Source organism: Nycticebus coucang, chromosome 4 (genome assembly GCF_027406575.1).
Source record: "Nycticebus coucang isolate mNycCou1 chromosome 4, mNycCou1.pri, whole genome shotgun sequence".
NCBI classification, from domain to species: Eukaryota; Metazoa; Chordata; class Mammalia; order Primates; family Lorisidae; genus Nycticebus; species Nycticebus coucang.
The window spans coordinates 102,148,272-102,164,245 of record NC_069783.1 but is presented as its reverse complement, the minus strand read 5'-3'; the positions used below and the strand labels follow the sequence as shown (position 1 = coordinate 102,164,245).

Here is a 15,974-nt window from a genome sequence, read left to right as displayed (position 1 = left end):
TGCCCCTTGTTCAAGTGGAACTGTACTTATTTGAGGTAAGCCTGTGGCTGCTGTGGACACCAACACCAAGGGATCGTCAGAAATCTACTTGATTTCTCTATAGGGGCCCACAAGACAGAATAACACAGCTGCTAAGTACCCGAGCTCTGGACAGAGACTGCCTGATTAAAAACTCCTGCCCTTAAAAACTATGGGGACTTGAGAAATAGATTATATAATCTATCAAATCCCTATTTTCCTCATTTAGAAAATGTGGATAATAGGATCAACCTGAAAGAGAGGATTAGATGAGTTAGCACATGTGAAAAGAGCACCAAAAAATAAAAAATGCTAGCTGTTTTATGATCATCTATCAGTCCTCCTATTTTCTTCCTTCTACCTTTATGACACCTATCTTGGGTATGTCTGGGTTGCATTTGAGGCTTCCTTCCTTGTCCCCTGACATTCTCTTTGACAAGCTCAAAACCTAAAGGTTTCAATTCCATCTATATGCTAATCATTCCCAAATCAATAGCACACACTCTCCCTCTCTCTCTGCCTCTTTCTCTCAGTGGAGAAGAAAACTAGAAAACTAGTTTTCTTTCCCACAGAACATTTAACTAGTTGCCTAAATTTGTATCTGTATATTAAATTGTAATGCATTTTAATTTTATATGCAAACAACTCATGCATCATTGAAAAAAGGGATTTTACAATTAAAAAAAAAACTGTCTCGGTGGCACCTGTGGCTCAAAGGAGTAGGGCGCCGACCCCATATGCCAGAGGTGGTGGGTTCAAACCCAGCCCTGGCCAAAAAAAAAAAAAAAACTGCAAAAAACCAAAAAACAAAACAAAACAAACTATCTCTTTTCTACCCCTCTAGCACTCTAACCCTTCCCTCAGAGACTGCCACCTTTGCTAGTTAGGCTTTTTCCTTCATTGATTTATCAGTTTTAGTCATTATACATCGACTTCCTGTTCTGATAAAGATGTTTCCAGATAGAACAACCTGTTTGCTCTCACCCTGCTTGCTAATTGAGTTATGCAACTATCATTAATTAATCAGTGTTGACATTATTTTGACTGTATAGAATTTATACATTGTTTATATTTTGATTATATAGATGTTACTTACACATCAAATGGTATTCTGTGCTGTCATTTCCTTCACAGTTTTTTTTTCTTTTTGCTTTGTTTTGACAGATATTTGAGCATTTTCTGGAATTTCTAACTCCTTTTTATTGTCTTCTTTAAGAGCTTGTTTGCAGGGTTCAGATTCTAAGGGATAGCAAAAAATTTCTTAAGTCACCTTTTTCCTGGGTATCATTCTCCTCAAGACACTTCCCCCACTGTACTACCCTGGGAATACTGTTCCAGAAGGTCTTCTGCAGAGCTTCTATCCTGATATTTAATTTAATTTTATTACAAAGAAGCCTATGACTCCCTTCCTCCCCCACCTCCATGCCTGCTCTTTGGGGTTGTGGCCCTTTGTTTTGTTGGAACCAGGATATCCAGCAACCTCCCAAAAGAGACTCATAGAATAAGTGCTTTACACTTTCCCACATTTTTGAAAATATTTCTATGATAATCTAATAACTATCAATTGATAGTGTACTGGCACATAGAATTCCTAAATGGAAAAGCATCTACAGTTAGAGTTTTGAAATGTTCTGCTATTTTTTTCTAACATCCAATGTTGAGGTTGCAATGTCTAATGTTAACATGTTTTTTTCCTTTGTTAAGGATTCAATTATTTCCCCCTCTGAAAGCTTTTAGTGTATTTTATTTGTACTTGGTGTTCTGAAATTTCACAATGATATAAATAGACAAGGCCCCTTTTCAACTGTTAAAAGTTTTCCACACAGCAATTTGTAATTTTCCTCTCTGAGAATTTCTCTTGTATTGTTTCTTTAATAATTTCTTCCTTACCATTGTGGCATTAATTTCACTAAGATTTGACTTTATTATCCAATGCTTCTATTGACTTTTAAAATTATTTTTCAGTTGAAGTCATTTTATAAAATTTTCTGTAAGTTCCTTCTTAGGCACATAATTTAGCTTTTATCATAGCGTGTTGTTCTAATATTTTGGATACAATGTCTTATCACTGAGGTTGCTGCATTTTTTTTCTCCACTTGCCTAAATCCCCGGGTTAGCACTATTTTCTTTGAGATCACTCTTGGGTATTTATTTTGATTTTTATCTTTCCCATTGTGAGATTGAAATGTCTCATTTATTCCTTGATTCCAGTTTGTATGTTGTAATAATATCCAAGGCCAACATCTTAGATTCTAATACCATTCTTCAATAGAACATCCAGGGTTCCTTTGCAGAAATGGCCTCTTCTAGGACTGGGACAGGGAAAATACAAGATAAGCATGTCACTGTGCCAGAAAGTAAGGAAGTGCCCCCCAAATAATCACAACAATGGGGGCACATGGAAGGGAAGTAGAAAGCTGGCTGAAAGAGCTTCCAAGGCTGGAACATTTTCAGCAACAAAATAAATATCTCAGTATTAGATTATAACCCAAAATATAAAAGAAATACCCATGAGTCCATACTAGTACAAAAATAAATGATTAAATAAATGGGGAAAGAGACAAATCTCCCATGTAAAATATCCAGTAATTTATGTAGCTATTCTGTCCTCAAAGAATTGGAGCGCAACATCCCACTTGTTAAATGTGGGCTGTGTACATTAGCTTCTTCCAAGAGCAGAAAGGGGGAAGAAAGGGTAACTTTGTAGCAGAGAAATTTAAAAAGTATAATCTCAGATGGTCAAGGTTGACATCACCTGTGATATCATGTTGACAGCATGTGTTCTTCATCAGTATTCTGAGAGAGATGTGTTATTCCTGTGCTCTTCCTCCCCAAACACCACAGCTCTAGTTTCGTCATAAGAAAAATCCCACTTGAGGAGAATTCTACAAAATATCTGATGTTGGAAGATATCAAGGTTATCACAACCAAAAGTCTACGAAACTGTCCTAGCTAAGAGGAGCCTGAGGTAATGAGACAACTAAATGAATGTGGGATCCTGCATGAAATCTCAGGACAGAAAAGGGATATGATATAAAAAATGAGCAAATACAAATAAAATGTGGACTTTAGTTAATGAAAATGCATCAGAATCACTCATCAGTTGAAACAAATGTACCAATACTAATGTAAGATGCTCACAATGGGGAAAACTGGGTGGGGTTTAAGGGATTTCTACAGTTTATTTTGCAATTTTTAATTCTAAACTAATACATTGACCTAAATTATGAAGTTCGTTTTTTTCTAATAATGAGGCAATATAATATAGTATCAGAGCTCTGTGTACATGGGACATCTTCACTTTAAGGAGATGTTTCTTAGAGGACCAGTAAGACAGCTGTGGGCTTTCCTTCTAGCAACATTACTCAGTGACAGCATTCCTCAGTGTGTGAAACGCACAAGATGAGCTAGATTTTTCCTGTCCTTCAGCTTTATGAGTGATGGGTCTCAGCATTACATGGGGTTCTCAGTGCAGAGGTGAGGCAAACCCATGTTCAGTGGGTTTCAACCCCCTCCATGCGGTATTTACTATGTGCACATCCCTTCTACTGATTTGTTGAAAGAGTCTCTGCCATTATGTGAGTCATGGTTACGGCGAGGGTGATCATTGTTCCTCAGGTGACAGTCCACACACAGCGAATAGACCCAAGAGGCCCTAGAGTGGGAATCCCTATGACTATATGCAAGTTTAACACTACACGTAGAATTAAAAAAACAAACAAACAAACAAAAAACACTCATTTTCTGTGTCAGTGAAATGGGAATACTAATGTGTAACTCACGGGATTACTGTGTTAAATGATGCACTGGATATAGTGGCTGGCATGTATACATATTAGATCTCATATAATATTGTTTTGGTAGAAAAGAAGATTGAAGTCCACAAATATGCACCAAGCATGGGAATATATCCATAGAATTCACTTCAACAATATTTATGAAGCGCATGCCTAGGACTGGGGAAACAGGTGAATAAGATATTGCTCACCTTTTCAAGGTGTCACTGTCCATGGGGGAAGAGTCTTCTGTGAAAGGCATCATAATACATGATGGCACAGTGCCTGGATTGGTTTAGTACCAAGAGAAGAGGTGAATTCTTCAGCTGGGGAGGAGCTGAGATTCCTGGTGGAGATAACAGATAAGCTTGGTGTTGCAAACAGGGTGGTGGTGGGTGACTGTTAAAGAAAGAGAGTGTGAATGCAGCAGTGGAGTGAGGCAGAACTCGGGAGCCAGCATTTGTGAAGGGAATGGAAGATATCACAGGAGGATGCATACCTTAAACTGGAGACCCAGAAATCTAAAATTCAAGAACAAAGCATGAAGGCTTGAATGAAACAGCAGTAATAGCATAGGCTCAGAAACATTGACACAAAGGTTTTCCTGCCATGTCAAACAAATTTTGTTAGTCTTTATTTGCATTAATTATCTTAAAAATATTGCATTTTCTCTGGCATTGAATCAGCATATTCAGAAAGTCTGGGGAAACTTCTTTGGGAAATCAGCTTAAATTTCACTATCTTTTAAAGTCTTTTGATATTACTCCATCTTCGAATCCTTGAGTTTCCACAATCCCTTCCCTGACTCTTATTTATTTATTTATTTATTTTTTACTCATGGTAAAGTTACATCTTCATCTTCTTCCTCTCAATCCTGACCTTATGTACCTGCTCATTACTCTTGAATGAACTTCACTTAGCTCTCTTTCTTCTTCTGGTCACATGGGAGCCTTGGACTCACTATAATTCCTTCTCTCCCTATAATATTGTTAATTATCTTCCCACAGCTCCACAATTCATTACTACTTTTTTCTTGCCAATTATCTATCCCTTGGAATAGTCACTGCTGCCTACTTTCTTTGATGTTAAAATTCAAGGCACTGGTGGTCAAAGGCTTTAAACTATCTACTAGGTTTGCCACAGTGCATGGTGCGAGTCAGTATTTTCCAGACAGTTAATTTTTTACAAGTTAAATACTACTTTTATACTAATCTTATTTATTTCATTCATACAGTATCTTTTTATTTTTTTTTTCAAAACAGAGTTTTACTATATCACCCTCAATAGAGTGCTGTAGTGTCACAGCTCACAGCAACCTCAAGCTCCTGGGCTTAAGCGATTTTCTTGCCTCAGCCTCCAAAGTAGCTGGGACTACAGGCACCCACCACAATGCCCAGCTATTTTTTGTTGGAGTTGTCCTTGTCTAGCAGGTCCAGGCCCGTTTCAAACCCGCCAGTCTTGGTGTATGTGGCTGGCACCTCAACCACTGTGCTATGGCCACTGAGCCGTTCACCTAGCATCTTATAAAATCAATACATTTACTATTTTCTCAACAATAAAAAAAAAGTGTATATAAAAAAAAGAATAAGAAACAGACCAAGATTGACTCTTTTTTTTCAGAAAGAACGATTAAGCTATGAGAAAATATACTGATCTTATTTAACTGAAGAACACTTTCTTTGTTTTGTTTTGTTTTATTACTAGCTGAAAACCTAGCAAAATATTTCTTAGGGGAAGCCGACAAGATTATTTTACAACTGTTTACTTTCCTTAAAAATGCTAAATATAAGTGCTTCAGAAGCACCTTCATCCATCCTATTGAATTCTTCCCTGTTTAAACTAACACTTGTCCCTTGCTACTTTCCACATTCGTATGTAAGTATGCTAAAATTATTTTATTTTAAAAACAACAACAGAGTTTTCTCCATCCCTTGATCACACTCAAACTGTGCCAAGCTATTTGCAATCTTCAAAGCTTTGCCTGTGCTCCTTCTTTTGCCTCCTCCTCATCTAGATAGCTCTGTCCTTTAGCACATTCAGCTGGTGAACAAAATGTCTGTATAATTCATTTTCAGATAATATCAAAGCTTGGAGAAATTTACCTTCTTATTTGAGACCTCAATAGCAAAGTGGAATTATATACTCTTCTAGGAAAAATGAAATGATGTATCACCTAAAAAATAGAGAATTTAAATATCAAACACGGACACTCACTAGAAAAAATGTTAATAAACAAGAAAATAGAAAACTAGACCTCTCCAATAAGTTGGAGAGTGCATGAATGATTTTTAGGGTAAGAAGAATGTGATGTAGCTTCAGTTTACACATGCTCAGCCTGTTTCATGGATTAGTGAAATCAATGATCCTTAGTGAGAGCATGGTAAAACATTTTTATGAGAGGATACCATAAGTCCAGGGATCCATAGCAAAAAGTGAGGGATAAGAAATCGGTCTGGGTGAGTATTTTATGAGGAAGACCCCCCGGGCAATTGATACAGCTTCAAAAATACACTACTGGGACCTGATCAAACTAAAAAGCTTCTGCACAGCCAAGAACACAGTAAGTAAAGCAAGCAAACAGCCCTCAGAATGGGAGAAGATATTTGCAGCTTATGTCTCTGACAAAGGTTTAATAACCAGAATCCACAGAGAACTCAAAAGTATAAGCAAGAAAAGAACAAGTGATCTCATCGCAGGCTGGGCAAGGGATTTGAAGAGAAACTTCTCTGAAGAAGACAGGCGCACGGCCTACAGACATATGAAAAAATGCTCATCATCCTTAATCATCAGAAAAATGCAACTCAAAACTACTTTGAGATATCATCTAACTCCAGTAAGATTAGCCCATATCACAAAATCCCAAGACCAGAGATGTTGGCGTGGATGTGGAGAAAAGGGAACACTTCTACACTGCTGGTGGGAATGCAAATTAATACCTTCCTTTTGGAAAGATGTTTGGAGAACACTTAGAGATCTAAAAATAGATCTGCCATTCAATCCTATAATTCCTCTACTAGGTATATACCTAGAAGACCAAAAATCACATTATAACAATGATATTTGTACCAGAATGTTTATTGCAGCCCAATTCATAATTGCTAATTCATGGAAAAAGCCCAAGTGCCCTTCGATCCACGAATGGATTAACAAATTGTGGTATATGTACACCATGGAATATTAAGCAGTCTTAAAGGAAGATGGAGACTTTACCTCTTTCGTGTTTACATGGATGGAGCTGGAACATATTCTTTGTAGTAAAGTATCTCAAGAATGGAAGAAAAAGTATCCAATATACTCAACCTTACTGTGAAACTAATTTATGGCTTTCAAATGAAAGCTATAACCCAGTTACAACCTAAGAATATGGGGAAGAAGGAGAGGGAGGAGAGAGGATGGCTGGAGGGAGGGTGATTGGTGGGATTACACCTGCGGTGCATCTTACAAGGGTACATGTGAAACTTAGTAAATGTAGAATATAAATGTCTTAACACAATAACTAAGAAAATGCCAGGAAGGCTATGTTAACCAGTGTGATGAAAATATGTCAACTGGTCTATAAAACCAGTGTATGGTGCCCCATGATCGCATTAATGTACACAGCCATGATTTAATAATAAAAAAAAAAGTGAGGGATAAGTGAAACATGAATGAAATGTAAAAACAACAGCAGAACAATTGTACACTGGCCAAATACATATCCAAGGTCTATCTTGATAGTGATCACTTTGTTCAGTATTTAATATCAGAGAAATCTACACAAAGATCAATAGATAATTTTAGCCATATGAAATTAATGATAGATATTTCTGCTTGATGTGAGCCTCTCAGGCTTTTTCAGTATTGGAAATTAGTAACCTGAGTGAACACAGATATCTTTCCAGTTACTCTTTTCTAATTTTCACTATTTTACTATTATTAAACAGTAAACAATTGAACTATTGTTCACAATAGTTCATTTTCTTCTGGACCTGAATAGGCAGGTACAGAAGAAAATGAAAAATAAATAATTCACTTTGGGTCTGACATATCAGAAATTATCCTTCCTTTCCTCATGACAGAAAAAGTTGAACAAACTGAAAATCAAAAACTCTTCTTAGTTTCCTCATAGAATTGAGGATATAAGGCAGAATACTCCCCCCAAATTTGTAACAGCTGTTACAGAGAACCGTAGCTTACTGGAGCAGAAGCCTCCTACTATAGCCAGCAGCAGGGTAGGAAAACCTGAAATGTGATTCAAAATTGCTGGAGGCTTAATATAGACAAGTTGGAGAATTCAAAACTCCAAAGGACCTAATCTTAGGGGGATGTTCCATACTCACTTTTGTTAAGTTTTATCCTGAACAGCCCTACCAGGTTTTCACACACAGTGTAGACTGGAGAAAATACTTTTGTGCTTCCATAGGGGAGAGGGAGTGAAGGTAGCTATTGTTTTTAACATGGACTGCATTTCACCACAGCCTAACCAACCAACTGGGATTTTACCAGAGCCTAAGTAACCTGGAGAAAAGGAAACACCCAACTCCAGGCCACTCTAGACTTTGATGTGGGAAAGAAAAATGTCCACAAGATTCTTAGAGCAAGGCCGGGAGAAAATATCTTTATGCTTCTGGTAGGGAGGAAAAAAATAACAATTTTAAAACGCACCCCCAAGCATTCTGTTCTCCTTAATTGAAACCTGCCCTCTAGAGCCTAGCCACCTTCAGTTTTACTGGAGCCTAATCAACTTTGGAGCAGGGGATTATACAACTGCAGATGGCTCTGGCCTTTCTGTCTCATCCAACGTGGGGGAAGGAGGGCTGGAAGCCCTGTGAAGGTCAAAGCCCAAGAGCAAATTCTCACGAAAAGACGGGGATCAAATCATAGGTCCACAGACTATTTGTTCCACCCATAGCTCACCACCATCTCAATAGAGTCTCTATAATGACAGGCGATTATAATGCGTGAAATCACACATATCAGACCTCAATGAAGATGAAGAATTTAGGGACATCCTGAGACAACAAGGAATAAAAACCAGGGACATCAGAAGAATTTTGACCTTTGATGCCTACAGCTATAGTGAACAACAGACACAGCCTAACTTCTAGCCCCCAAACCAAAAACATCTCATTTTAAAGGCCTATTTGCTTCTGTTTCTTTTACCTAGTATACCATGTCTAGCTTTCAGCAAAAATTGTAAGACATACAAAATGGAAAAATGCAATTTGAAGGTATAGTGAAACATAAAACCCACACATAGATGTGGCAGAGATACTGAAATTATTAGATAATATATTTAAAATAATTATGATTAATATGCTAACAGCTGTAATGAAAAACACGGACAACAAATGAGAAAAGATTATTAATGTAAACAGAGAGGTGAAAACTCTAAGAAGGAATCAAAAAGTATGCTAGAAATAAGAAATGAAGAATGCTTTTGATGGATATATTAGTTGACCAATCATGGCAAAGAAAATAATCAGTGATCTCAAAGATATGCCAATAGAAAGTTGCCAAAATGAAATGCAAAAAGAGTGAAAAACATACACATAGACAAACAAACAAAAAAAAACAACAGGGCATTCAAGAACTATGGTGCAATCACACTAGGGACAGCATGGGCATACTGGGAGTAGCAGGAGGAGAAGCGAGAAAAATGACCAGAATGAACATTTGACATTGTAACAGCTGAAACATTTTCCAAAATTAATTACAAACACAAAATATTAGAGACTATAAAACAGAATAAATACCTTAGACATCTCCACATCAATAAAACAGAGTCTCACTATGTCTCCCTCAGTAGAGTGCTATGTCATCATTGCTCACAGCAGCCTCAAACTCTTAGGCTGAAGTGATTCTCTTGCCTCAGATTCCCAAGTAGCTGGGAATATACAGGAACTCACCACAAGGCCTGGCTATTTTTTGTTGTGGTTGTCATTATTATTTAGCTGGCCAAGGCTGGGTTTGAACCCGCCAGCCTCAGTGTATGTGGCTGGCACTGTAACCACTGTGCTACAGGCGCTGAGCCTATAACTAAGTATTAACATATTCAAACGACAGAAAACCAAAGATAAAGAGAAAACCTTGACATAAGCCAGTATGGGGTAGAAACAATATGGGAGAGATAAAAAAACTTTCTTAAAAGTTATAAAAGCAAAATGTTTCAGGAATTCAACATCAGTAGATCTGCCTTGTGAGAAATGTTTTAAAAAAGTTCTTCAAAGAGAAAGGAATGCATATAGGTCAGAAACTTATATTTGCATAATGAATGAAAGGAAGACTATTAGAAAAAATAAGTGAAAGTAAGACAAAATATTTTTTATTCTTTTTTTGCAACAATTTTATTTTTATTATAAATCAACAATTTATCATTGGATAAACTTATAGGGTAAAAAGTGATGTTTTAATCCATGAAAATAATGTGGAAAAATTAAATCAAACTAGTTAACATATCTATCACCTCAAACACTTAACATTTCTGTGGGAAGAACATTTGAAATTTACTCTCTTAGTAATTTTGAAATGTATATTACTCTAACATTGATTACCACATTGTGCAACAGAACTCAAAAAAAGAATAAAGCATCCTTCCTGTCTGAGATTTTGCACCTTTTGACCATAAATGAGATTAAATATAATTTTTAAAATAGCATCCAAAAGTGAGTGTATTTAACCATATCCAGCTCATTATAGAGCAAGCAGGTGCACAGAGTAGTAATACATGGTATTCCATGTTTAACAAATTGGTCACAGAGAAAGTTGGTTGAAGAAAGGCGTAGGAACACTGTCTTATAATAATTAGAACCAAGGGGCTCCATAATCATCTGGCATCCGTTCAATATTGTATCTGTGGTTAGAAATGTACATGATAGGAATGAACTCCAGGGATTTTCCAGATTCTTCCTTTAAGGTCTCAGTCAATTGTGACCACAATAACATTTCTGCTGAGTTACTCTGTGTCCTAAGCAGTCATGTGCATAGGTTCCTTTGTGTGTGCATGGTAATCATTCATATCTTGGATCCTTGGCAGTCCTGAGGGTCACTCTATACTTCTGCCCCAATTTCTCAATTTCAGCCATTGCATAGTTATACAAGGAGTGCACTTGGCCTGCAGATAATCCATCATTGACTGCTCTAAGTCCAGTCTGGCTTTCAAGGAAAAGTTGATGAAGTTGGTATCAACCAAGATGTGGTAGGGTGGGCCCAGTTGTGTATTATATTGGAAGAATAAGGTGGAAGGATGTTAGGGGACTTCTCATCTTTTTTTTTCTTTCTTTTAGGGTTTTAATCTATCATTTTCTTTAAGTGTCTTACCTCAGAGACTAAGCATTTGCTTCATGGTCACATACTTCCTTGCTTTCTTTTGTTTCCCCATGTTCATGCCACACTCTAGTTTCTTCCCCATATATTTTTTTAGTCTTAATTAATCTACCAGATGACATTTTCTTCAAAATAATATCAGTGATATATTTTGTGATTGTAGCTTATGAATAAGTAAGGTGAATAACAGTGATGTTATAAAGGATGGGTGGGAAGAATTGAGAATACTATTTTAAGTACTTGCTCTACTATGAAGAAGTTCAATGCTATTTAAAAACAGAGTTGAATTATTTTAAATGTATATGGCAAAGTCTAGGACAACCACTAAAACAAGTAAATAGGGTGGCGCCTGTGGCTCAAAGGAGTGGGGCGCTGGGTTCATATCCCGGGGTGAAGGGTTCAAACCTGGCCTTGGCCAAAAACTGCAAAAAAAAAAACCTGCAAAAAACCCCCAAGTAAATAAAGATGGATAATTGATATGCCAAGAAAGGAGAGACTAAATAACCATATAAAATTTTCAATTAAACTCAGAAAAGGCATAAAATGAATGGACTACAAAAAGAAACATGTAACAAGGGAAGCAAATTTTAAAAAAGCAACAAATATGTAGATATTAACCCAAATTTTTTAATAAATTCAAACATCAGTAGTCTAAACATTAATACTTACATTAGGACAAAGACTGTCAGAGTGGGGGGAAAACAAAAACCCAACTCTACGTTGTCTGTGAGAAACCCACTTTAAATAGAAAAACTCAGAGCGGCGATTAGCAAAATGGAGGAAAGTATACCATGTGGGTATTAATAAAAAAGAACACTAGAGTAACTATTCATTTCAGGCTTAACTGACTTCAGAGAAAAAAACTATTAGATAATAAAGAGGAACATTACATAGAGGTAATTTTCCAAGAGTAGCTAATAAGCTTTAATATGCAATAACAAACTATCAAAATATGTGAACCAAAAACAGAACTTTAAGGAGAAATAGACAAATCTACTCTTAAAATTAGAAATTTCAACAGTCTTCTATCAGTAATTGACATATCCAGTAAGACACAGTTGAGCTGAATAGCATTTTCAATCAAGTAGGTTGAACTGGAATTTATATAATACTTAACAACACAACGCACAATCTACTCAAACTCGCATGAGGTATTCACCAAGATAGACACATTCTAGGATCTAGAACTCAATAGAACTAAATGTAAAACTCAAAATTATAAAGTTTCTCTTCCAGAAGATAATATAGGGAAAAAAATCTAATGACTGTGGTTTTGGTAATGACTATTTAGATATGATACCAAAACACAATATTTGAAAAGAAAAAAATTGAAAGTAAAATCTTCTGCTCTGAAAAAAAGATGGTTAAGAAAATGAAAGAGATGCCACGGGCCACAAGAAAATATTTATAGAACAGGTATCTAAAAGGGACTTGTATTCATAATATAAAAGAACTGCTAAGACATAACCAGTAATGGCTGAGTGTGGTGGCTCATGCCTGTTTTTAAAAAAACAAACAGTAAGAAAACAAACAGCTTGGGGGTGGCGCTTGTGGCTCAGTGAGTAGGGCGCCGGCTCCATATACGGAGGGTGGTGGGTTCAAACCCAGCCCCGGCTGAACTGCAACCAAAAAATAGCCAGGTGTTGTGGCGGGTGCCTGTAGTCCCAGCTGCTCGGGAGGCTGAGGCAGGAGAATCGCTGAAGCCCAAGAGCTGGAGGTTGCTGTGAGTCCTGTGACATCATGGCACTCTACCGAGGGTGGTAAAGTGAGACTCTGTCTCTACAAAAAAAAAAAAAAAAAAGGAAAAAAGGAAACAAACAGCCTAGTCAAAAAATGAGAAAATATCTGAATTAACACCTCAACAGAGAAAATATACAGATAGAAAATAAACATATAAAAAGATGCTCAATATCACATATGATAAGAGATCTGACAATTAAGTTTGCAAAATGATGCCAGAAAAAGTACTACCTATGTACCTTATTGCTAACTATCACTACAGCCACTTTCAAATACTCCCCTTGGAAAGCTGTACACTGACACCAGTACATAGTCCACTCTTCAGAGCAATTTTGGAACTCTTTTTCTGGAATGTCTATCAGCTGTTGGCCATTCCAGCTATTGGCTTGTAGAAGTATCTTGCCAGTGAACAAAAGCAATGAAGAGCCAAAGTTTGTCAAGACCTTTTGGAGAGGCAAGAAGATATTTTGGGCCATTTTATCACTCATGATGAAATGTGGGTATACTAATATGACCATGAAACAAATGAAAATCAGCCAATTCTCCACAACCCAAATTGTTCCATGTGTTCAAAGCAAGATTCAAAATAATGTTGCTAACTTTTTTCTATATCGGAGGGATTAATCACTCATTATGAATTTGTACCAACTGAACAGTTAACCAATTTTACTTTTTGGAAGTGCTGAAAGGGCTTCCTGGAAATGTCAGACAAAAACAACCTGAACTTTTCACCAGTAAGTCATGGATCTTGCCTCAAAACCATGCGCCAGCTCACACAGCACTGTCTGTGAGGGAGTTTTTAGGAATAAACAAATAACTGTTTTGGAATACCCCTTCCACACACAACCTGATCTGCATCCAATTGACTTTTTCTTTACTTGAAGATAAAGGAAATATTGAAAGGAAGTTATTTTGATGACATTCAAGATATCAAGGGTAATGCTATGACAGCTCTACTGGCCATTCCACAAAAAAAGTTGTACAATTGCTATGAAAGGTGAACTGGGCATTGGCATCAGTGTGTAGCTTCCCAAATGGAGTACTTTGAAGGTGACCATAATGACATTCATCAGTGAAGTATGTAGCACTTTTCCTAGGATGAGTTCATGAACTTAATTGTCAGAACTTATAAATGCATCTTTCAAAGTGGCTAAAATCCAAATAAACTGACAATATCAAATGCAGGAGAAGATGTGGAGCAACAGCAATTCTCATTCATTTCTAGCGGTAATGCAAAATGATAGAGCCACTTTGGAAAACATTTCACCAATTGGTGTTAATTCAAATGAGTTGAAAAATTATATCCAACAAAACTTGCATGTTTATTTTTTATTATAGCTATATTCATAATTGTCAAAAATTGGAAGTAACCCAGTGTACCTCAATAAGTGAATGAATAGACACACTGGGACCTCCATACAATAGAATATAATTTATCTATTTATAAAAAAGCTATCAACCAGTGAAGACATGAAAGAAACCTAAATACATATTTCGTAGTGAAAGAAGCCAGTCTGAAAATGCCACATATTACATTACACCAACTATATAACATCCTGGAAAATGCAAAATTATGAAGAAAGTAAAAAGTTCAGTTGTCTCCAGAATTAAAGGGAAGGGAGAGATGAACAGAGCACTGAGGACTTTTAGGGCAGTGCAACTACTCTGTACAATACTATAATCGTGGATACATGACATGGTGCATTTGTCAAAATTGGTAAAACTGTACAACACAAACAAGGAGCCCTAATGTAAACTATGAACTTTAGTTAATAATAATGTATCAATATTAATTCATCAGTTGTAACGAAGCTACTAAACTAATGGGTGGTATTAGTAATGGGTAAATCACGTGGAAGTGAAAATGAGTACCAATGCTAACAAGTACAAAAAACAAAAAGAAGTTGACTTTCATAGACAGAAAAAAGAGAAAAATGCAACATTATACTGGCACACTGGCCTTGGCTTGAATAATTGTAGAAGCATCGCATAACCCATAGATATTTTACTTACTAAATCAAAAAATTACATATACCTGGAAGGTTTTTGAATTGCTGTTCTTGGGGTTTGTTTTCTAAAGATGTTGAACCTTAATAACATTTTCAATTAAAATAGAGGTTTTATTCATAAACATGACCAACACTGGGAGGCTATAGACTAGGAAAACTCTTTCTGCCTAGGGTATCAAAGACTGTTTACTCAGCATGGGGTTGAGGCCCTCCCCAGGCTCTCTTTCCCCTCTGCTGTCTGGATGCAGGGGTCCAATGGGATAGCCAAAGCATGGGAGTGCTGGAATGCTTGCAGGAGAAGCAGCTGCTCCCCAAGGTCACCAGTCTCTGAGTGCTAGATGAGCAAGCAAATAGTGACAAGCAAATTACTATTGCATTTGGGTCTATTAGCATGATCTAGCCCTCCCTAAATAATCCAAGTGACATGGAGCATCAGATTTCATTACTCAGGAGGAAGAGTGAGTTTGTAGGGGCACAGATTCTATGTTAGACTTGTTGAATTGAAAACAAATGTTAAACACTGAATATTCTTCCAGAATTTCTGACCCTGTCACATTTGAAAACAGTTTCTGTCAAGCAAGACTTTAAAAGGGTCACTAACCAGTCCACTGTGATGGATTCTGTTCTGAGAGGCACGTGTTCCCAAGCACTGGTTCAGTCTTCTTCAATTATCCTCTCCACACAGGAGTTTGCCTCCTCTCCCTCTGCCCAAACTTCTCATCAAAGAACACTTGCCTTACTTCAACATTTCTAATTAACGTCATTTCAGAGTTTCCCTGGGTGACTTAGCCTGTTGCTCAAATATTCTTTGTACTGAAATACAGTTATCCTAAGGAGATTAAAGGCTGGTGCCTGTGATCACACCCACCACTGTGACTGAACAGCAGTTGCCTGGCCTGAGGATGGGAGAGGAACTTGAATGAGAGACCACCTGTTTTTTGGTTTCTGTTAACACTTTCTTCCTGTAGACAACCTGTCTGAGATTTTCTCACTTTTAGAGAATTTAATACCTGTCTTAATAGAGGCTTACTTGCCCTCTCTCATATGTTTCAGTACTGAGATGAACAAGTAAGCATAGTATAGGTAACTTGTTAGTTTTTTTCAAAATCTAATAAACTGAATCATA

General features: G+C 36.9%; 1 pseudogene; it reads right to left on the bottom strand.

Moving 5' to 3' along the window:
* Positions 1–10,577: 10,577 nt before the first annotated feature.
* LOC128583005 (rRNA-processing protein FCF1 homolog) lies at positions 10,578–11,154 on the bottom strand (annotated as a pseudogene).
* Positions 11,155–15,974: the final 4,820 nt, after the last annotated feature.